Here is a 23,480-nt window from a genome sequence, read left to right as displayed (position 1 = left end):
GGGGGGGGAAAAAAAAAAAAAAAAAAAAAAAAAATCAAAGAAACTATCACACACAAGCTAACTGAAGGCAGTATTCTGTAGGATAGCCAACATGGCTGTCATGGGCAGGTCATGCCAGACCAACCTCATCTCTGTCTACAGTCAGGTTACTTGCCACCTGGATAGAGAAAATGAGGCTGATGTCATACTTGGATTTCAAAAAGGCCTTTGACATGGTCTCCCACAAGGTCCTTACGGTCAAATTAGGAAAATGTGGCCTCGACTACTTCACAGTCCAGTGACTAGGTAACTGGCTCTGTGGTAGGACCCAAAGGGTACTGATTGACAGAACCGAGTCATCTTGGTGGAGGGTGAGCCGCGGCATCCCTCAGGGGTCAGTACTTGGACCAGTGCTCTTCAACATGTTCATTAACAATTTGGATTCAGGTATTACAAGCAATCTAGCAAAGTTCACTGATGACACCAAGCTATAGGGGAGCATTGCCATGTTCACAGGCAAACTGGCAATACAGGCTGTCCTGAACAGGCTTGTGAAGTGGACAGACCTCAACCGGATGTCATTTAAATACAGAGAACTGTAAAGTACTCCATCTATGGAGAAATAACCCACAACACACTTACAGGCTCGGCAGTGCTCTGCTTGCCAGCACCACAACCGAATGAGACCTGGGTGTCATGATTGACAACAAAATGAACATGAGCCACCAACGCAATGCTGTAGCTAGCAAAGCTAACCAAACACTGGCATGCATCCACCGAGGTACCTTGAGCAAGGCAAACGATGTCATTCTCCCGCTCTACTCGGCCTTAGTAAGACTGCAAGTGGAGTACTGCATCCAGTTTTGGGCGCTGCACTTCAAGAAGGATGTGGAGAAGCTCAAGAGAGTCCAGAGGAGGGTCACATGCATGATTAGAGGCCAGGAGACCAAGTTGTATGAGGAGAAGCTGAGGGATTTGGGACTGTTCATCCTGGAGAAGAGGAGACTCAGAGGGGACTTGGTTGCAACCTATAAGTATATCAGGACATACATCAGGGTTTGGGGAAGCATGTATTCACTGAGGCCCCCCCAGAGGAAGAACAGAAATAATGGGCACAAACTGATTGAAGATCACTTCAGGCTAGACATAAGGAAAAGCTTCTTTACAAGCCAAATGGCAAGGGTTTGGAACAGGATCCCCCCAGAAGTGGTACAGTCATTCACCCTGGTGATCTTCAAAAAATGCCTTGATGCCCATCTTGCTGGAATTATCTGACCCCAGCAGTCTTTTGTGCCTATGTGCTGGGGGCCTGGACCTGATGATCTGTAAGGTTCCTTCCAGTCCCTAACAACTATGAAACGATAAACAATCCAACCTTAAGCATATCTATATACTTACAACATCTTAATTACCCATCCCCCTGCAATTCCAAGAGTGCAGTCTAGCATTTGAAAATGTAATAAAGTTGGCTCTGACTTTTCATATGAGGCTTGTCATATACGTTGGTGACTAGAATGCCATTTCAGCTTGCTTTTTTTTTTTTTAAATATATTTTCTAGCTCTCATGGTTGCAGAGAAAAGACTGAAAATGTTATGAATAAACAACAAGCTTATAAGCTGTGTAAAGCACAGAAAGCCCAAGTATGGGAAGCAGATTATGATTTCAGAGAGTCTAACTCATGACTCTCGACTGTTTGAGGCTGGCTGCCGTATAAAAAGGTATACAAAAATGATGGGGAGAAATTGATCTGAATTCCTTGGGCCCCTGTCACTTAGCAGGGTTATGGTTATAAAAGGCATATAGATTCCTGTCATATAGCAGGAATCCATATTCATTAACTCCTGGGCTGGCTGGAATTTAAGATAGCATTTGTTCTTTTTTGAAGGGACACTAAACTTTGAAATCTGGTAATTTAAAAAAAAAAAGAAAGAAAAGTCACTTCAGGCACTACATCTCTCCCTGCTGTTTTTTGTGGGTTTACAATCATATTTTCCTTTAAGTGTTTTTGTCTCTCCCATCGTTGTGTGACGAAACCCTACAAACGGGAAGCTGACTAATGGGCCACACAATGAAACAATAAAGACGCTTATAAACAGAGTGCTGTGAAATGTACAAAGTAATTGAAAATAGGAAGAGAGATGAAGTTCTTTCAGTTAGAGTAATCCTAGCTGCTACCTCTGACAACAGTAGGGAAGATATTAGAAGTATGACTTTCAAGTTGTCTTGTTTTAAAGTTTCTGTAACTCCAAAGAGCCGGACATGTTTTCTTCTTTTCTGTGTTTTAACAAAATGAATTGCTGTTAAGAAGAGCTAAAGCTACAGAGCAATTCAGTGTCACAGCCTGGAGTGATGGGCTGAATTCCTGTCCTATTTCCTACACACCAGAAAATGCTCCCTTTCACAAAATATATACTGTCCAAAAAAAAACAAAAAAAAAAAACAAACAAAAAAACCCACCACACTGATAATTAGCAGTGCAGCAAACAGATGCCTGTGCACCACATGCAGCTTGTGGCACCTCAAACTACTTTGAGATGCTGCAAACCGCACATGCACACTCATCAGGACGTGTCCACTAGGGTCAGAATTTCACCCTCTGGTTTTAAAAGTGGTGTCAAATCCCAAAGGAAGTGCATCTGAAGAAAAGTAGAGTCTGGGGCAACCTTGGGACTAACTGGGTATTTGTCATGATCCTGGGTCCCAAGAAATGGTTCTGGCAGCCTGGAATCAGTCAAGGATAGGAGTAGCCTGACCCAGCCCCCCCTTTTTTTTTTCCCCTCACCATTCTCACTGGGGCTAGGGACAGAAATAACACATGAACTGGTATAAGTGATCAGAAACCAGTTCAAATCTGTAACATAACAAAAGTTCAGTGCACAGAAACCGCTTTCAAAATGGCTGAAACTGGTTTAAGATAAATCTGGATGGATGTAGCATTAGACTTAACTGACTTGGGTTAAATCAGTTGATTGAACTTCTGTCCCAGATCCCCTCCAGATTCAAGTTAACTCACCCCCAGCATCCCAGGATGCTTCGCACCTCCCACACAACCCCTCCCCTCCACCCCCCTTTCAGGTAGGTAGGCTAGATTTGGTCCAAGCTGTCTTCTCCAGCCAAGCAAGGAGATGTGCTCTGGCCTGGGCCACTGCAATCCTAAAATCTAGCTTTGTTTCTTCTTGTATCGATCAGCACTGTTGTTTACTCCTTTAACTGTCCTTTGAGAGCTACAAGGCATTTCCTGTTCATGGTGACTTCTCCATGCTGTATCTGCTTTGTATTTAGCTCATTAAAATGTTTTTCACTTAGAAGAATGGTAAATTGACTTATGTCAGATGGTGAGCCTTGGGGCAAGACTTCCTTTTTTCTCTCTCTCTCTCTCTCTCCTTCACTGAAAAGGTCTTCTGTCCATCCCTATCACTTCAGACTCACTCCAGGGTTTGGACTGCTTTCAGTAGGTGTTTGAAACATATCCTAATCTATTTGTCCAGTGATGATGTGAGCCTGCAAAAAACTGATTAATTTATACGTCTTACTGGGTTATTTCAAAGCAAACCAACCCTTTGGGCCTAAATTTCAAAGGAGGATCCTCAGTCTGATCTCTGAGACCGAGCCCACAATTTTGCACGTATGCTTTAATAGTCCCAAGTCTCTTCCCAGAAGAAGTTTTTATACAGGTATAATTAAATCTAACGTAGATACTACATAATAGTTTGATGCAGAAAGATGTAGTTAAGAATGCTATTAAACTTTTTATTCAAGTGGCTAAACAACATGTGAGGTTTTAAAAGGTTCTCTTTTCTATGAGGAAGACAAACTGATGATGAGATTCAGTATTTCTTTGATGTGATCCTGCCTGTTTACAAAGAATGTGCAAACAGAATGCAGTAGGAATGAAAAACTAGAGAGGCTTCTTTGTTCAGAGTTCCTAGCCTCTGTTCAGACAGCATTCTGCCCCAAAAGCTCCACCTCTGCTTTCTGTAAGGGCCCTATTTCTAGTGCTTCTCATGTTCTGTTTGCTTGGTGTTTTGGGCCATGTTTCTAGTGCTTCCTGGTTTATCTGTCTGGCTTTTTGCTGTTTCTCTCTGGTTGGTTCTGACAACTTACACACATATTTCCATCAAGCAATGAACCCTACCTTTCTAAGCCCAATGACACCCAGTGGCCCAGTTCTGGACCAGAATAACATTTGGTCTCTTTAGGAGACCACCTCTTATTGCTTAGATAAGTGGAGGTCTAACTTTTTAACAGGCGTGCCACAAATTAACCTCTGCCTTCCCAAGGTCCACACCAATCCCCTGCTCCTTTCTGATCTACCGCTCTACTTTCTGCTTCCTGTCCTATTTGCCATAGTGCTGCCTGTGCTCTCTGGGCTGTGTGCCACACACAGGCTGCCAGTTCCACTTATGGCCCATGTACCATGGATTTGTCACCCTGATTAGACTATCTTACTATGAAAGAGAAACTTAAACTTTTCTACATCTATACTGAATGAAGGACGTTTGTTATACATAATAATTCAATGAGGTTTCCCCCCGCCTATATCATAACAACAACAATATGTATTTTAGGCTCAGCCATTGTATAATTCTGATGAGGGACTATGGTTTGATTTCCTTTCTAGTTCTGGTTTTAGGCTCCCCCCCACACACACACACACTTCTAAGGCCACAAGAGTGTTCATGCCCTTGAAAATATGTAACCTTCTCTGTGCTGGTGCATGAATTTGATATAATATAGCTTCATTCTCTCCGAGTGCTTGATCCTGAAGGTGTTGAGTACCGTACCCACTGCTCACAGTAAAATCTATGGACCAGATCTGGTAGTCGATATAAAAAGGCATAGCCCCATTTACTGGAATAGAGGGTTTGTTGAGGATTTGCCATGTGAGGGTTGAATATGTTCAATGCCCCTGTGGAGTTGTAGAGAATCACATGGTCTAGGCCTTAGAAATACCCTGTACATTGTATATGCCCCTGTAAAAATAGACATTCACTGAGCTGAAGGCACGTTTTGTGTTTTCATAGCATAACCTTTACCCTCTCTCTTGGGAAAATACCTTATTCCTACGCAGCGTTTCTAATGCATGAAGAGCTCAATTTATTAGGCAAAACATAATGAACCCACGTAAGAGAAAAATACTGATGTAAATTAACAAGCACACAGCTCTGACATTTTTTTTCCCCAACAGTAAACTTTACAAAGTAAAATTATTATATATGAGAATAAACCAAAAATGATTTTACAGTATGAAAATAGTGATCCAGAAATACTGTGTAATATCATTTTATAATTAGGTTTCTAGGTATCATATTTACATGAGTGACATTATAAAATTGGGGGGGGGGGAAATAAATCGCACAATAGTTTGAGAAGTGTACTTGTTTCTGAGTAACAGGATAAGTCTTAATTCCAACATAAAACTGCATCCTGTGCAAGAAGCACATGAGCGACATATTCCAAAGTTAAACTGAAAATATGCTAGAAGATTTTAGGTGTCACTCTTCATCTGTGGACATACATCACTCATTAAAATACACAGAATGGCCTACCGAGATCCCTTCTTACCCTAACATCTATGAATCTATAAGAAACTTTGTACTTTAAGATACAACACAGAAAGCAAGCTATTATGCAGCTTTTATACATGTATAAAGTCTCGATGACTGACAAACACTGTCCAAATTCAGTTGCTCAAACCTACCAAGATAAAGAGACTTTGTATTTTGTACAGAAACCAAACAATGGCAACTCTCTTGACAAGAAAACTCTCTTGTACTGGGGTTACCTGTGGGTTGGTAAAATGGTATCTTACCCTTAGCTAAGGGTAAAAAGGTTAAATGCGACTAGTCTGATCTTTGACACTAAAGGCAGAAGGTGGTGTATGTTGAAGCAATTGCGTACCACCTCTGTCAGCTCTTGGGAATAAATAACTTCCGTTTCCAGTAAGCGAATTCTGGTTTTGTGAAGAGTGGTGGGTTTATGTTCCCAAAGGCGAAACTCATATTCTTATTTATGGAAGAGGCACAGCATGGGCAGTGGCAGCAAAACAAGTTTATACATGCACTTGACCTGAAAAGGCTCCATTGGGAGCAGATGGATATTTCAGGCTTCATACCTATTCAGCCCCAGACCTGGCTTGTTCAACAGAATGTTATTTGTGCCTCTACACAGTGACACATAGAAACCATCAGGGAGCAAACTGGTAGACCCCTCCTGCCCCACTCTCCTCATATACCCTGGACACCAGTGAGCACCCTCTGATGAGTCTAATTCCCTGCTAAACTGGTCTATATATTCAATAGGTAACAGAGTTGAAATTTTTCTACCTGGGTTGCACATTTTGCTGAACTCTAACAAGCACAGATAAATCATAACAGGTACTAAAGTATGTGTACACAAGTACATTCATAAAGAATGTATATAAAACATTTAACAGCATAAGTTAATTGACTGAAGAGATCCTAGACTTGAGTATTTAAAAAAAATACATAGCAATGTTATAGCACTCAACACATTGACATTTGCAAACAGTTATCAACCCAACTATCTGTCCTCAAAAGAGATGACAGATTGGTAATTAAGGTTTTCTTCAGTTTTCCAACAAAGAAACTAATTGAGAACTTAGGCACTTCAAGTCTGGGATCTTTGCCATGTACTCTAGGGAAGATGGGCTAAGACCCAAACTGAATAGTCCCAGGCACAGTGGGTAAGGGCTAGAGTCAGCCCAGGTGATTGGCATTCAACCTAACCTACTTTAGGTGTGAGCAGCCACATTGCAAAGCTGTGCTCACTTTACTGTGTTATCATTGGTACCTCATTCATTTGGTGTACCTTGTTCACACCTGCCTGGTGTGCTAGGACATTTCTTTACGAGTCAGTAAAGCAATAATTTGCCAGTGTCTTCCTGTTGGGGGACTGTGGGAAGGCACTGAAGGACTATCAGCACTCAAGTATTTTAGCCTACAAAGGGCTCTATCCTGCATTCCCAGTTGACAGAATCACTTCACTCAGGTGAAGTTTTTGTGCATGGTGTGGAGATTTCAAGGCAACTGCCCAAAAAGAGGCAGAGCTAATTCTACAATAAGGACTACCCAAGTGGGTGAAGCGGAATAAGAATATGGGTTTCCATCATCTAGTCTTCTGTTCTAATGGTGAAGCAATTGCCTCAAGGAAGAAAGTACTTCTCTTACTGTTGGAGCTGCATCTTTCCTGCTTGTGATCTGCAAAACTTAGTAACTGTTAACATTATTTGCTTCTGCCAGAAGATAGGATGGGAGAGAGAGTTGGATGATGCACTTGTTTTTAAATGTCCTTGTAAAGATGAGGGTTCTGAAATGAAAGTGAGTAGGTAATTGCATTGAGGTTTGGTCTTGTTTTGTCTGCCTCTCTCTGAGCTGAACTTCTCCCTCCAGAATTTAGCAGACACCAGTTTCATCAAGTGACCTAACCTTAACCAGGAGAAGTCTCCTTTTTAGTCCCTGAGGAGTAAAATGAAATATACACTGAGTGCTCTCCCTCCTCCATCCACATTTTTTAGGACTTTTCATTTTAACTCAATAAGCTTTGAACTCACCAGAACAGTAAAGTTAGCTTCCTGCTTGGTTTGTTTTGGCTTTCGTAATACTATTAAAAGAAGGAAGATGAAGAAATATTGTAGGGTTAGTCTTGTCAGGCTTTGAACTTTGCACTTCCCATCCTCTCAGTTTTACCAACTATTCTGTTAATTTACTGGAGTATTAATAAATTATACAATTTCTCTTACACAAAGACATAGCAGGATTATTGAAATGAATCTGTGCAGCAAAGCTTCCTCCTAGATGCAATGAAAATCCATAGTCTGCAACTTCTCTCTCAAAAGCTTACATGTTAAAATAATAATGGAAAGCATCTTAATTCATGTTATAGCTGAAAACAGTTTTAATATATACTTATAGGCAAGTCCCTCTTTTTATGGGGTCTTGTAATTAGTTTTAAAAGAAGCAGAATTTAGCTACAGGGTAGTGCCAGTTGTATAATGTAATTTAAATAAAAAAGATCTTTGCAATTTAAGAAAGATAAAGCTTTTTTATACTTAAGTTGTAAAATATGGCTTGTAGGGAGATGTTCCCACCAAGATGTGCGCCCCAGCTTAATTTTATGATTTTCTGCAATGCACAGAGCTAACTTTGCACACTGAGAGAGCCTATAATTTTAACATACAGCTGTCTTGTTGCACCTAAATAAAGCAATACCACAAAGACATTGAATTTGAAATGTAAAAGGCATTTTAGACAAGGGAGTAATTAAGAAAATCCAAAACAAGCCGATTAAGCACAACCATGACAGAAAAGTCCTTGTCATTCTGATTGATGTTAGATAAAGTGTGAATTACAGTGATTTGCCTTGCAGTAATTCCTAGTGTAAATTGCTCTGCAAAGTAATTGCATTCCAAAAACATGGAGATCATCTTTTCACTGGACCTTGCTGCATCAGTGTGAGAAACTTATCCTTCCTTTCATTGACACAATATTAGTGCCTGGGCCTTCCCCCAGATAAAAGCACTGCTAAATCAGTGCTGAAATCTTCCACAATTCACACCTAATGGGTTAGATTAATTCCTGGAGAAATAATATTACTGACTCCAAGAGACTTTTATCAAGGATCTGGCTGATCCAGCGGGTTTTAGAGAACATTAATATATTCAGAAGTAACATTTAAATCTCAAGAGTTGTATGCAGTCATTCAGTCAATAAGTAAAATAAAAACTTACCCACCAGCTTCAGGTTTAGCTGAGAGATCATGCCTGCAGGCAGCTAGGTAAGTAGCAGATTTAGCATAGATTCTTCTCTGTGACAGTCCACATATTTCTCCAATTTCTTTTCTGCTGAAGTTGTGTTTATTCCCATCTGGAAAAACCTGCTTGCTTTAGCCTTTTACCGATTGTCGGTCATCCTCAGCACGCGAGGCTGCCAGCACTTATCTCTCTTCCTTTGTTAGGAGAGAGAAAAAACTGCTGAATGTTGCAGCCATCATGTCTTAAGGAAACAGGACACAAGAATGGGCCCAATGTCTGTGCAGGATCTGTGGGCAGGGGGAATAGTTGGGGGTCTCAATAGGAAATGCTTTTCATTGGGTGAGGAGGTATTATTAGTAGCTGTGATCCCGCCCAGTCCCTCTCTTCATCGCCCCCTTAGTCACCAATCCTTATAGGCTGGTTATACTTTTCCTTTAACAGCCCAGGAAAAGCAGCTTTCACAGTTAAGAATTGGCAGCTTTAAGTACAGCTTGACAATGGATACAGCTTATTTCCTGAGCAATTAGTTGGCAGACACAGCCCCTGTGAGAGTGCTGTAGCAGAGTGTTCCTTTAGTCTGGGAATTCTAATGGGCAGGAGGAAGCCTGTGCCTAAATGCTCAGATTTTCTTTCACCATAACAATTATTTTTCCCCAATTAAAACAAAGAAAAGGAGAGAGAAAGAAAAGAAAAAGAGACAGGTGATGATGAGAGCTTTAGAGAGCAGCGAGGCATCAAAAAAGCACACAACAGCTGCAAAATTATTCTTCCTAGAGAGAATATAGAACATCCTCCTAAACTGACTGCTCATCTTTTATTTTATTTGCAAAGGATCAGATAAATGTGAGTTAAAACACCTTATGTTTTAATCAGTGACCTGATGAAGAATGTCTTGCCTGTCTAACTTTATCCCACCCAGGCAGTTGGCCCCTAGAAGGATCCTACAGTGCTTTAGACATTTGCTCTCATGAAATTAGCTTTGAAAGGATGAAATTGCCTCTGAAACCCTTCATAATACAGGTTTTATACTTATTTGGGATTCATGCTATCTGCCAGAGAAGTAGCATTTCTCTTGTCTGTAAAGCCCAGTCTGCTAAATCTGACTGCTTTTAGTAAATCAGTTTCCAAACTTTGCCACTAACTAGAAGTTTTATTTCTTCCTCTTACCTTCAGCACTAGCCTTTCAGTTAAGAAAGGCCTGGGTGTCTTCTGCCTGCAGGAAAGCAATGTTGGTAGCCAAAATTATTCAGCTTTGCTTGCTTATGGCAGGGAGAGGTCAGTCTTTTTTTTTCTTTTTTCCAGCCTTCCCCAGCTCCCTTAGGTTGGGATCCTCAGTTTGCTAGCATGCTCTCCTTTCATCCTATTTGTTCTCCTTTTCAGCTGTTTTTTGGCTGCTCTCATGGCTGAGGCCAGTAAACAACTCATTGTGAAGCTGGAGCTAATACTTTTTCTTGGACTTTTTCTTGGACCAGTGGCCGGTGATACAGCACAGCGAAAAACAGCATTCTGTCTTGCGCCTGCAGACTGTGTGTCACTTCACCATGCCCAGCTGCCATGGGCTTTTATCCAGTTGACTCAAATAACTTCCTGAATCTCATCTATAGCAGCTTTAACTCTCTCAGACACAAACTTTAAGGTAGTACTTTTTGCCTTGAAGACAGATGTATTTCACCCTCAGAGGATTCACTTGGTGTCCTATTACAACATAAAAAGGTCTACATAGATTTGATGAACCTGCAAATGCTTCTAGGAAGGGGTTGGCAACCCCTGGCATGTATACCAGAGCATGGCATGAGGCCATTTTGCTTGGCGTGCTGCAGCCGGCTCAGGTTCTGGGCAGCTGCGGCTGGCCGTGGAGCCCAGGCTGCTTGCAGCAGGTAGCAGGAAGGCTGCAAGCCCTCCTGCGAACAGCCCAGGCTCCATGGCTGGCAGCAGCTGCCCAAAACCCAGTCAAGCTGTGGCAGACAGCCAGGAGGCTGCAAACAACTGCAGTAGGGTCTGGAGCCCCGGCACCAGCTCCATGGCAGCAGCTGCATGTATGCCTCAGGGTGAATGGTGGGAAAGGAGCTGGGAAAGCACAGCCCTGGCCCCTCTCCAGCCGTCCACCCAGAGGCACACGTGCACCCACTGCCAGCAATGAGGATTGGGCTCCTTGCAGCTCCCTCTCCACCTGCCCCTGCCATACCAAGACAAGGCATGGGTCAAGGTTGGGGTGTTTTTGGCACTCCAGCCAAAAAACCTTGCTGACCCCTGTTCTAGCTGTTAAGTGAAAATGGACGCATTCCCCCTTTCTTAGCTGGTATTTAAAGGTAAATGAGAATATAGGTGAGATGTAAATATATGGCTGAGGCAATAGCAGAAGCTGTAACTTACAGCACAGCTCTCAGAAGTTAGTTCCCGAGGTGTGGTCCATTCTGAAAGGGGACGAGGGAGGGTGCAGCCGTGCCACCCTCTCTGGATCTGGCCTTGATTATGAGCATCAGAGTGGGGAGGGGCTCCAGAGCCAAAGTCCACTGTCCCAGACCAGAGCAAGTCATCCTTCCACATAGATCAATGTGGTGCTATGCTGGGAGCTCTGTGCAACCACCATGCAGCTGTTTAATGGGATGAAAGGATGAAGGGCACAAGCAGAGTAAAATGTGTCTTCCTGTCCTGGAAACCAATATGAATAAGTTAATTCCAGCCTTGTTATGTCTTTTTTCCCTTGATTCCATTGTGGAGTTTAATTCGTTCTTTGTCCAAAAAATAATAATAGTACGACAGACCATTCTTAGGCAGGGATTTGAATGTCACCGGAAGAAGTTAACTAGTCATAACATTTGAGTGTGAAGTCTTTCTGATCATTTTTAAGGGAATAAATGTTGAATTTGAAGTTGGTTGTACTGCAAGGGCAATGCAGAGGAAACTAAGCATACGCAACCCCTTTGTGAATTTGGGGTCCCATTTACAAAGTCACTGGCTGCCAGTCACTAGCTGAGCTGTTCAGAATCCGTATATTTCTGTCAAATCTGGAATATTTCCCTGTTACCTTTGATGAAGAAACATGGGATAAAGTTTAAAAAATGAAGAAAGTAAGAAAAGGAAGATGGGTGGACAGACGGACTATGCTGATTACCATATATTACTTAGCCAGAGGATGGCAACTTTGCTGTCTTCGATACCTCTAGAATTTAATCAGGCCAGAAACTGAACTAAAAGAACCTCTGAGGTCATTTACCTCCAGGTTCATCATCATCTGTTGCTACGTTCTGGATTCTCACAGGATTGTAAGAGAAAGCCTTTCCCTGTAGAAGTGTTTGCTATTGCCACAAATGTTCCCAGGGAGGCTCCTCCCTGGCTCTGTCACGGGTTCTTTTCACAAATGCATTCACACGTGTGTTTTGCTTCCGTCCTTTCCCATTTCAGATAAAACATGCTGGAATGCTGTGCTACCCTATTGACACACTCAGTATATTTTTCAGAAACGCAGTATAAACATTTCCAGCAAAGTGCATTTAAGCTAGATTTATTTGCCAAACAAAAAAGGGAGGTTGGTTGCTTCCCCCCTTGGTTGCAGTTACGGGAAGTGTTTTCTTTCAACTGGAAAAACAAATGACTAGATTCCCTAGTTCCTCACCTCTTTCTGCAGCAACTTACCCCCTGGCCCCACCCAGATCCCAGAGGGTTTATCACAGACTTGGGCGAGGGTGGAATTTTGTGGGCACTCCTTGTTAAAATATTGGCAGTACATCACTAATCTTTGGAAAATATGGGAAACTAGACAGTTATCTTCCCGAGACCCATAGCTACTGGAGATGCCTAGCATTTTTCAACAAAAGTATCTCCGTCTTTTTATAGCACACAGACTTTGTGCTTGTACAATGAAGCCAAACAAATATGTTCCTTTCCTGATGTGTTCCTATCTAGGGTCACATCCATTGTGTCAACAGTTTAACTTCTAAGAGTCACGCACGGCCCTTATACTGGCTCATGAAGAGTTGTTCCTGTGTCTGAAGGCAAATCTTACATCCAAGAATAGAACATAGTTTCCAATGATCATTTATTCCTGTTGCAAAGAACTCAGTTGATTCCATCAGGACTGATGCCTCGTTCCTATTAAGCACACAGGAAAATGTGGTCCCTGCCTCAGGTACTTGTAAACACTCCAAAGAGCCAGTACAAGATAATGAATAAATATCTTGCATTTTTAATTCCTTTACAATATATTCTAGACACTAACTGCTTCTGACTCCCTTCCTGTCATAGGAAGGATTTCTATTTCCTTTCCTAGTTTTTGGACCCAACCATTTGTAGTTTGTCTCTCAGTGACTGGCTACTGCACAAGTCATTGCTTGCTATTGCCACACCTGCCATATATCCTGCCATATGAGGGCCCCAGTTGATAATAATCCCTGACTGTGCACTAAGCCATGCACAAGTCTTAAGAGCAGAAGTCAAAACACCAGTTGCCTCTAGAGTTGTTGTCATCATGTTAGCACATGATTTTTGTAATCAATATTAAAAGATTGTTAAATATCTGTATTTCAGTAGCTCCCCAGGGATTCATTCAGAATTGGGACCCTATTTTGCTAAATGCCAAATGTAAAATCAGAACAAAAGCTAGACTCTTATGGTGCATTTACAAGTGAAGGAGACAAACCATGGACAAAGGGTGGAGGAGACGGCAATGAAAATACACACTGAATATACACTAGTGGGAGTGACAGCAGCCCCTAACGCTTGTTATTAATTCACTACTTGAATTGGTTTAGCTTTGTTGTTAAATACTGACTCTGTCCAACCGGGTTTTACCTGTCTGCCCCTAAGTTGTTTAGCTTAATCATAAAGATGACTGGTAAGAATCAGGGCAAAGTGAGCCTGAAGGAAGGATGTGAAGGAACAGAGTATAGCCATATAGATCGGTACACAGAATGTGCCAAAGTCCATCAATCCCTCAGTGTGGCATTATTGTTTCTGAAGGAGATGCTTGTCAGATACTTCTCATTGAGGATAATATATCCTTCCTTGTTTGTAATACAGGTCATTAGATTTGCTCTGTCTTGCCAGTCCAAGCTTGTGAATTCCACTGTGATAGGAAATACTGTAATAATCCATGGCTATGTATAGTATATGTAGTATATATCATGGTGATATCTACTGCACATGCCATCCAAAATGCAACTCGTTGTGTCCTCATGTTTCTAAAACTCAGGCCAAACAGAAATCTCTAGCTGCAGTGGGCAGTGTCATGACATTGAAGATGAAGTCCAGCTGACCCTAGAGTCGATGAAGACCTGAGGCACTTAAATTATAGTTCCCCAGAAGCCCTTCAGGAGACGAGATGAAGAGCCATGAAAGTGCAGCTGACCAAAATAGAAACATTCTGCTTTTGGCTTACCAACAAAATGCTTCAACTCATCTTGACCAGATTTTAAGCAAAATATTTTATTTAGATTTCCTGAGGTGAAAATAAAATTAATGGCAGGTATCTGGGCAGTTTTCGCCATGGCTGCAATACTTAATGGCTTGTCATCGTTTCCATTTTAGATCCTCATTTAGAAGTTTATAATATACTTAAACTGAGCAGTTAGTTTCAGCCTATAGAAGGTGTGTGTTTATGCGTGTAGATGTATGTGGAAGGACGGTAATAGGAGTAATCAACATGAAATACATGTTTATAGTTGGATCGATTTAGCTTTCCTGTAACTTTAAAATGACTTCATTTAAGAATTGTATATGCGTTGTTTTTTTGGCAGTACTAAATGTTCCTCTACTTCTCTGACCAGCAGGGTTTTCTACTGGTAAAACAAGAGGATATTTTTTCTCTAAATGTTTGTTCAAACCTAACCTTCTTTTTAGGAAAATCTACAAATTGTGCCAATTTAGTGACCAATTCTACCATCCCTGTGGAACCTAAATGTTCTCTTTGGGTTCACTGAGAGTTTGTATGCACAAGGCCTGCCAGACTAGATCTTGTCTGATGTCCTGTGCAGATAATCCATAATAAGTTTAGGGCAGTGGTGCTCAATATCCTGGCACTTGGGCCAGATGAATGGGACAGGGCTGGTCTGCATGCTTGGATCAGGTTCCCAGGCCCTATGCTATCCCTACCTGCTCCCAAATGCTGGGATCAGGGCCCTGGGGCTCCACATGCTGGTATGCATGCCCCAGGGTCCCCCCAACCCCACGCACAAGAATTGGGCTGGCTCCACCCAACCCCACGCACAAGAATTGGGGCCCCAAAGTCCCACACTGCTTTCACCTGGCCTCACATGCGAGGATCAGGCCTTGTGCTACCTCTGTCTGGTCCCATGCATTGGGATCAGCACCCTGAGGCTCCGCACAACCTCCACTGACCCCACATGCTACAATTGGGGTCCAAAACCTCGTGGCACCCCCACCCAGCCCCGCATGCCAGGATCAGACTCCGCACTGCCCTGCATATGCAGGGTCCTGGCCCACAGGGTTCCCCACATACTAGAGTTCCCCACATCCCCTTGGTTAAGAGAGTCACTGCACTAGGCACTGGATTAGACAATTGAACTAAAATGTTTTTTCTGACTCAAGCAATCAAAATAGCAATTGTTTCCATTCAGACCAAGCTTAAGGTCCTATTTGTATTAGGTGTGATTAGCTGAGAATGAAGACAGCAGATCATTCATTTAATGGGTACAGTGCATTACGCTACAGTGAATTAATTCAGTTATATGAAAGAAAACACCCAGCTACACAGCTTTCTAGATCACACAGAATACACAACACCTCATTTTGAATGTGTACCAAGGCTATTTTTTCCTAAATCTTTGATTCTGGCTACCCTGTGGCATCACCCTTAAGCTAAGAACAGACCAGTCTTTTGGACAGTGTCTTCTCTGTGTGTTGTGGCATCTGCCTGGTCTTGCTTTCCATGTCTCACAGTGATTTAACTGTACTCCTCCAAATGTATCTCAACAGTTTCAAAGTCACTGGTTTTTTTTAATCCTCCACTAAGGTCTGATTCATTTTAGGAGTTCACAGCTCACTTACAAGTCACTTTTCCCTTTAGCTTGGAGTAGTTTCCAATTTTTCATAACCAAATCTAGCATATGATTTCAACTCACTTCAAAAACTATATCCATGAGTGGTTTAGCTCTGAAAAATTACTGTAGGCAAGTACAGTATTGTACTTACTACTTGTTCATAAAAAATTAGGTCAAAAGCCAAAACAGAAAAGCACTGTGCCCTAATTTGGATAAGGGATCTGGTGGGTTGATTCATTCTATGCATTTGAAAGGGGCTATTCTGTATATATTCCAGCTCTGTGTGATTCAGAGTTTCTACTTTAATAAACACATGGTAATGTATACCATTGTTTTGACAGGAGGCACCAGTTACAGAGAAATATTATCCTCAGGAAAACGGAGCAGGTGTTTTCTTCCAAAGCTCTTTGCTTGTCTTTAAAAGCTTGAAAAGTTGATTGATTTTTTAATGGTCACTATTACTTTTGTTGTACTGAAGGAGGATTGCCTAACACGTATAACTTCTCTCCAAAGAGAAGTGGAGGTTCTTGCTCTTCTTTTGATTACAGCTGTCTAGGGCAACCCAGGTAACATTATCAAATAGCAGGATTTCAGAAAGATTGAAAGGCCACCTGTATTCTAGTTATGAACAGATTTACTAATCTATCTCATCCAAGCCTCTTGGAGCATATTGGTAGGACCAAACCATGCATAATCTGGCTGTTTGGTGAACTGTCGTAGGATGGATGTCAGTATTACCGTACTGTATGACTTTCAGCTTAGGATAAAAGGTCACACAGCACTTTGCAGTAACTGTGGGTAAATGTTGGCCGCTTACAGGAACCTGCTAAACCAGGGTGTATCTAAGCCTGGTGCAGTTGCAGCTGCTCTTTGACTATGTCCTGCATGTGCACTAGCTCACCAGGACTTCAACGCAGCACATGCTGGGAGCTCTGTGTGTGCTGCAAACACTCTGAGCTCACTGCTGCAAGCACAGAGCTCTGCCCAGAGCCCCTACTTTCAAGCAGCCTGCTGCTCTTTGCTCTCACCTCCCCTTTCCCCTGCTCCCTCCTGCTGAATTCAGCAGTAGGGGAAAGGAAGGTAGGAGCAGTCAGGACAAGCAACCCTGCTTTCACTCAGCTCCTGAAACTTCCTGTTGCTCATCTGGTCTCCTCCTTTCCCTGCTGCTGAATTCAGTGAGGGAGGGAAAGAGCAAACAGAAGCAGGCTCCAGAGCTGCTTGAAAGCAATGGTTTTGTGTAGCCCCCCACGTGGGTGAGCTCATAGCTCACGGCACATGCAGAGCTCTGGCACGAGTTGCCAACAGCTCACTGGCATATGTGCAATGAGCTCTCTTCTACTGTGCTTGCACTCCACCCCACAAAGAGATAATGGCCACAATCTTGGATCTGCCATGCCACTGAAGTATGCTGGGTTTTGCCAAATACTTGTAAGAATTTTGGTGAAAAATAAATGATCAAAAGTACTTACAAATAGAAAAGAACAAAACCATCAGCACCGAACAGCTGGTAAACAGGCTGGCAGGGAAGCATGGATCACATAAACAAGAGTTGTTTTGAATTCAGCCCACAGTACCAATGGCTAGATTCAGGGGCAATGCATAGAGGGTGCATGTGCATCCCGAGTGTAGCGGTGTACCCCCTCCAAAAAGGCGTCACTGACACTCTTGGCAACGCCTGTGGGCAGTTGCCACTTTCCACCTCACGGCCAGCACTGCCAGCAGGGTTTGCAGGCGGTCCATGATCGCTGCTGGCCGCTGCCACCACTGCTGGCAGCACCTGCAGGTGGTCGCTGACCCCTGGTCGGCGCTCACCACCCGCGCCTCTCCCCACCACTGACAGTGCCGGCAGTGTCTGTAGGAGCTCCGCACTTGCCGCCACCGCACTCCCACTGCTGCCAGCACAGCCGTGCCCCCCAGCCGCCAGGGGTATGCATCTTTCATGGCTAGATTCTTACAGTGCAGACATACATGGATATTGGGTTTCAGCAATACAGTTTTCCCTCCCTTTATGCTGTACTTGCATTCCTGGAAAATGGTGCATAACTGGAATTCACATCAAGGGAACCCACTTTACAATGTAACAAATAAGGATACATTCCAAGACCTCGACTGTACTGACCCCAGACCCATTTCTACCACTTTTACAAGACAATTTTGGTACTCACCAACAGCAGACAGTGCACACAAGAACAGGGCACTATCATAATGGGGATGGCAACTACAGAATGCATATCGCAGACAACGAACGAGCACAGATCCATACAGGAGACTATATTTTGGTGTGCATCACTCCCACAATGCACCACACAAAGAAGAAGACTGTGGACTTTCACCATACCGATCGCATAAGAGTGAATTTACCTCGCATATAATGAATTTTCGGTATAAAAAGCGTCATTGCATAAGAACAAATTTGCACATACAGAACCCACATAAAGCAAGGGAAACCTGTACTAATTCTGAGTATAAAAGGCTGAAGAACATGGTAGTGTAAAATTGGAGTATGAAAGAGTCCAGGATTCGCATTACACTCCAACCCTTGGAGGGGTCTGTGGTGGTGGCAGCCAGAAGCCGGAAGGAGCTGCCACCACTGCTGCCTGAGCTGCTTGAAAGGTGCAGGGCAGGCTGGGGGCTCTCGTCTCTTATGGGAGGGCTGAGCCCCCTCCAAGCCCCCCTGTATTTTGAACCCTGAAAGAGGCTGGAGCATCTAAGAAAATCAAAGGTGTAACCATGAAGTAGATTACAGTTCTGCTGGAGATGAATACAAGGAAAAAGGAGCTGAATATGAGGAAACATTTTCTAACAATGAGAACTATTAGGGTTTCATATAGTTTCTCTGACTGAATGGCAAAAGTTTCCACGGCTTGAATAATTTAAAATGAAACAAAGCTGTGGAAAATACACTCTGGAGAGTATTGTGAATGATGGGTAGGCAGATAGGATCCCCGGTGTATTTTCCATTGACTCAGAGTAGCACTGGTGCTAGTAGGAACACAGCCTTGCCCTGCCCAATCCCCTATGCACACATGCATGCAGATACATATTTCTATAAACAGATGTAGACGCTTCTTAAGAAGTGAACCGACTCCAAGATTTAGTTAGCCGTTTTCTTCTACATCTTCCAGATAATCAGATTCTGGAGATCATAGAAAACAGGGGAAGGAATACCATACATTGTTTTAAATGTCCTTTGCATTGTTCCCTCTCAAGGACCCTCTGTATCTCTGAGATGGATTAGAACAGTTGGAAGCCATCAGTTTCTAGGGTAGTCACTTCTCTTAAGGAGAAACCTGTGTTTTGCCTTCAGATGTGTAGCAAGGAATCCTTGCTAATCCCACTCCTGTCTCCCTCTAGAGGGCAGCTGCTTCCCTCAAAATCATGAAGTGTTGCTTCCCATTTTGCATTCCATGAGTTTACATCACTTGTGGGATTTCAGCTCTCACCACAAAATGCAGGGGACTGATGCACTATTGATACATAACACCCACCAACCTCCTCCTGCCATCTGGATTGTATTAGCTAAGTGTCAGGGAAATGCGAGTTGTTGAGCTACAGAGATGCAGCCAGAGATCAGAATTTGCTGCTATCATGTATATTGGGAACTGTATCAATAAGGTTATACCAGGTGCCTAGTTTCACCAGGTGTGACAGTGTCTTAAGAATCAGTATGTTAGTGCTAATACAAGACTTGTTAAAAACAAAATCCAACAAAGGAAGAAATATGAAATATTTCCGCTATCTTGAAAACTCTAAGCCAGGCAGGACTGTTGTCTCCAACATTTCTTAATGGTCAGGGCTTCATAATCTCAGAGTACGTAGAATCCCACATTTTTTTAAAGTAATAGGAGAGCATGACAGACACCCTAATGAAGCACTGGTGAAGAGATGTGCTTGTTCTCCTCACACCTGGTTCAGGACCTTATAGCATATAGGTAAGGGTTCCATCAAAGAGTATTTTAACAAAGCTAACCTTGACAGGTTTTATACTTTGCATAAAAAGATGCATAATTACAGGTCATTATTCAATTTGAGGTTACATCTCTACTTAACTTCTTTATTCTTGAAAATCCCTTTACATTGCATCAATCTGATTAAATTAAACTTTTCATAAAGTACCACACAAATTCAGCCAGTTTTAGCTTTAACTGTTCATGCTCCAAAGGTTTAAGAGGTTCAGTGGAAGTTGCATAGAGTATGCAACTTAATACATAGCTTAACTTTTGTGACACAGAGAGCCCATTTTGGTACTGAAATATCAGTTCTGTTGGTTGAAAAATGCTTTTTCTGGAAGAAATCTCTCTAGAACAATGCAGTTTTCCAAAAGGCTGCTCTGTTGGCAAATAATTGTATTAAGCCTCCTTTTATCTGATGATCATAAAAATATCTGCATACACACACAAAAAAAGAGTAGATTACCATTCTTACACAATTGGAGAGAAGAGTCTAATGTGGATAAGGAGAGAGCCTGATGAGTTAACAGTAAATAAAAGTAAGCTTGAAGCTCATTATTGGACTAAATAATGTTTTCAGAAAAAGGTCCATGACTTGGTTTGCCAGGACCTACAATGACAAATCACATTTTTGTAATTGGGGAGAAAATGACTTCTTCCCATCTGCAAGTAAATCTGTTAAGCAAGCAGTAACTAGTAAAGGATATCTTAATTTTCATGAGTCTGTAGAGAAAGGCCTGATCTTCTACCTTGAGAGAAGGCTGGTATACTATGCATATCTTCCATTATATTCTGAGAAAAGGAATTAGACTTGAACTCTTTTCTAACCTTGGAGAATATTTTGGCACTGACTTTTTTTTCAGATGGGTTCAAAGTACTAGAAGTATGTGGATCATGTTTTCTTTTCCTTTCAGCATAAAGTAAATGCACTCAGAAACTCCTTTTCTGTCCTTGATCTTCCCAGTGCTCCACAATCCTCCCTTGTTTAAAGTCTATTTAATCCAGAAACTAAAAACTAACAAAATACCATATTTACTTGCATACAAGGCGAGGTTCCCTACCTCCTCCCTCCCCCATCAGCACAGGAGGAGTGGTGGGGAGAAGCTCTTCATCTTACATTCACATACAAGGAAACCTCATTAAATACACTATTGTTAAACTGATGTCAGAAGCATCATGTGCTCAATAATGGAAATCAACTATGAAGCTGATTAAATGCAGCCAACAATGAGCATGACTATAAAACACATGGCCCATTTTAGGCAAACATACTGATGGTAACCTACCACAAAGATAGGTTAGTGGAACACATCTGAATAAGATATAAAGTAGTACCCCTGGAGTGAAGTTTGACCCCAGTACTCTTTCCTGCCATGGCAGGGGGTCGGACTAGATGATCTGCTCAGGTCTCTTCCGACCCTAGAAACTATGAAACTATAAGTCCCCCTCAGCACCAACTCTTTTTCAAGTCACTACATTGGATACATTTTGACTTCCTCTTCATTCCCACAGTTGAGCTGTTCCTTTTTTCCCATTTCCAGTGATTCCTGTTTCTTCACCAGCTTTAAACGTTTGGCAAACATCACCAAATGGGGCCCCAACCAGTTCACTCAAAATCCCTCTGTTGCCCCCTCTCTCAGCCTATTGCATATGCTTAGTGTGACCCCTGCTGTCATTAATGTTTGTCACATTCTGTACACTTTGCCCTGGACCATTACATTGTATGCAGCGTGCATAATCATATAAAATGCCATTTGTCTCTGTGCCAAAATAACATAAAATAAACACCAGATGCTCTGGTATAAGGATGGCTTGCTACCTCATATTCTTAAGCTGTTTCCAGTGATTTAGTGAGGCTAAATGTTAGTTGAAAATATCAGATTTTTCCTTACAGCAAGAGAAGGCCTCTCCCTATTTGATGAAAGTGCATCACATAGTGTGACAAAAGATGGCTCTCTTCTAAAAGTGAAAAGCATTAGTATTCAATCTGGTAACTCTAAAGCTGTACTCCCTTGAGATGGCATGTTCTCTGCTGAACTGTGGCCTGTCTAATATTGAGACCCTTCCAAAAGGAAGCATGAGGCTAAGCTGTACATCACAACTCACAAAACACTCCCTGAAAAAGCTGCCAGGTCCCCACGTTTTTTTCCTAGCTGTAGCTTCCTCCAAAAGTATGATGGCCTCTGAGCAGATACTTGATAACAAATGGAACTTCAGCTTTAAACATAAAATGAATCCGAAAGCACCCAGTTAATATTTCAGAATTCAGGCCTAGAGTAAAGCTTGAAGTATTTATTTAAGAAATGTTATGGTTGTCACTCTACCCTTTAACAGATGGTTTCTGGAAAGTGAAACAGATTTCCCTTTAATAGAGCCACATGGAGAGAAGTCATTAATAACTGCGGCAGGGTTCACACACACTAGCAATACATTTATGTCAGTTGGGAGACAGTGGCAAGCAGCTCACCACATATCAGAAGAAGCGCATTGGTCAAAATTTAGCTTGACAAGTCTTTCGTTAAGACAGGACTAGCTATTCAACAAAGCCGTTCGGAATTTAAGGTGGATCCACAATCACATGGTTTTGTGATTTTTCCATCAGTTTGTGGTTATCAGATCTGGCATCTCGTGCAAACCATCTTGAAACAGATTTAACGTATCCGGTGGCTTAAGGAAAAGTTGTGAACACATTACAGATGGTGTGATATCCCTGCCACTGGATACGATCACAGAAATGGGTTAAAGGATTGTAGATGTACTCAGCATTTCATATCTGCATACAGCTTAGCTGCAGCCAAATGGCTGTGGAACAGTGAGCACCACTTACTAGAAATACTTGCTGTGCTGAACATCCATTTCTAGTCGTGCTTGCTGTCACTGGGAAGGTTGATGCGAGTGAGAGTTTTGTTCAAATTAATGAGTTTGTTTGCTATCCAAACTTCCTTTTCCTTGCTTTCTCCCTCTTGCCTCAAACATACAGCTAGGATGTTAAGTAGTGGCATTCCCTGCAAGTATTCCCACTGAAGTCCATTAGACTAAAAAAATGCTACTCACTATGAATAAGGATGTTAGGTCTCCAGTATTTACAAGTATTTATTTTAGATGAGGCAAGTGCTATATTGGCAGTATTTGATATAAAAAGAAGGCATCAAGCCCAACCACCAAAACCATAAAAATGTCTGAATAAAAAAGATGGGTTGTAAAATACTGTTTTCCTTTCTGAGATAGGAGGGACTTTGAACGGCAGTACATTATGGAGGGAAAGCCTACTCTGATCAGAGTTCCATCATTAGGGACAGCAATGCTAGTATCAGTACAAATCAGCTGTTCTTAAGTGGATAACATACCTGTTTTGGGGGGAGCAAACACCACAAACTGGGCAGCCATTCTTGTTTAGCCTTCTGTTTGCTGGATCGACAGCATTGGTGCTGTCCTCTTGGGCTGACCTCTAGAATACCAGGAATCAGGTCTCCGAGTCCTCACTCTATTGGCATGGCTTCCATCCCTGTTCTCCTAATCTGTGGTATAGCCCTTCTTGCCTGCTCTCTTCCTTTCTGAACCTGGATGACCTTTGGCTTCCCTTATTTCCTGATAGAACATATCTTAAAACTTTTCCTTCCTTCTTTCCTAATTCTGATGTATCTGGGAAGTTTCCCATATTGGGGGATGGACAAATAACTAGCCAGTACTTCTCCCTGGGCAGTGTTGGTGGAGGAGCAGGAGCCATAGGTTTGCTGTTGTGGCATTGGAGGGATGCCATCTCTCTTTTTTTTTTTTTT

At 42.2% G+C, this 23,480-nt stretch overlaps 1 protein-coding gene across 3 annotated transcripts in view; it reads right to left on the bottom strand.

The window, feature by feature from the left end:
* Positions 1 to 23,480, bottom strand: part of LPAR4 (lysophosphatidic acid receptor 4) — an 84,262-nt gene that overhangs the window by 21,438 nt on the left and 39,344 nt on the right. The window contains exon 1 of one of the 3 annotated variants that reach the window (XM_019521139.1): positions 8,730 to 9,364. The exons of 1 other annotated variant lie outside the window; for it this stretch is intronic. The gene's annotated coding sequence lies outside the window, so the exon portion shown is untranslated. Of the gene's footprint in view, positions 1 to 8,729; positions 9,365 to 23,480 lie in introns of those variants that run through there. One more of the 3 variants, XM_019521140.1, reaches the window with a different exon arrangement.

Source organism: Gavialis gangeticus, unplaced genomic scaffold (genome assembly GCF_001723915.1).
Source record: "Gavialis gangeticus isolate Ggan-Ray unplaced genomic scaffold, GavGan_comp1, whole genome shotgun sequence".
NCBI classification, from domain to species: domain Eukaryota; kingdom Metazoa; phylum Chordata; order Crocodylia; family Gavialidae; genus Gavialis; species Gavialis gangeticus.
The sequence above is the reverse complement of the archived record's forward strand: the minus strand, read 5'-3'. Positions and strand labels throughout refer to the sequence as shown.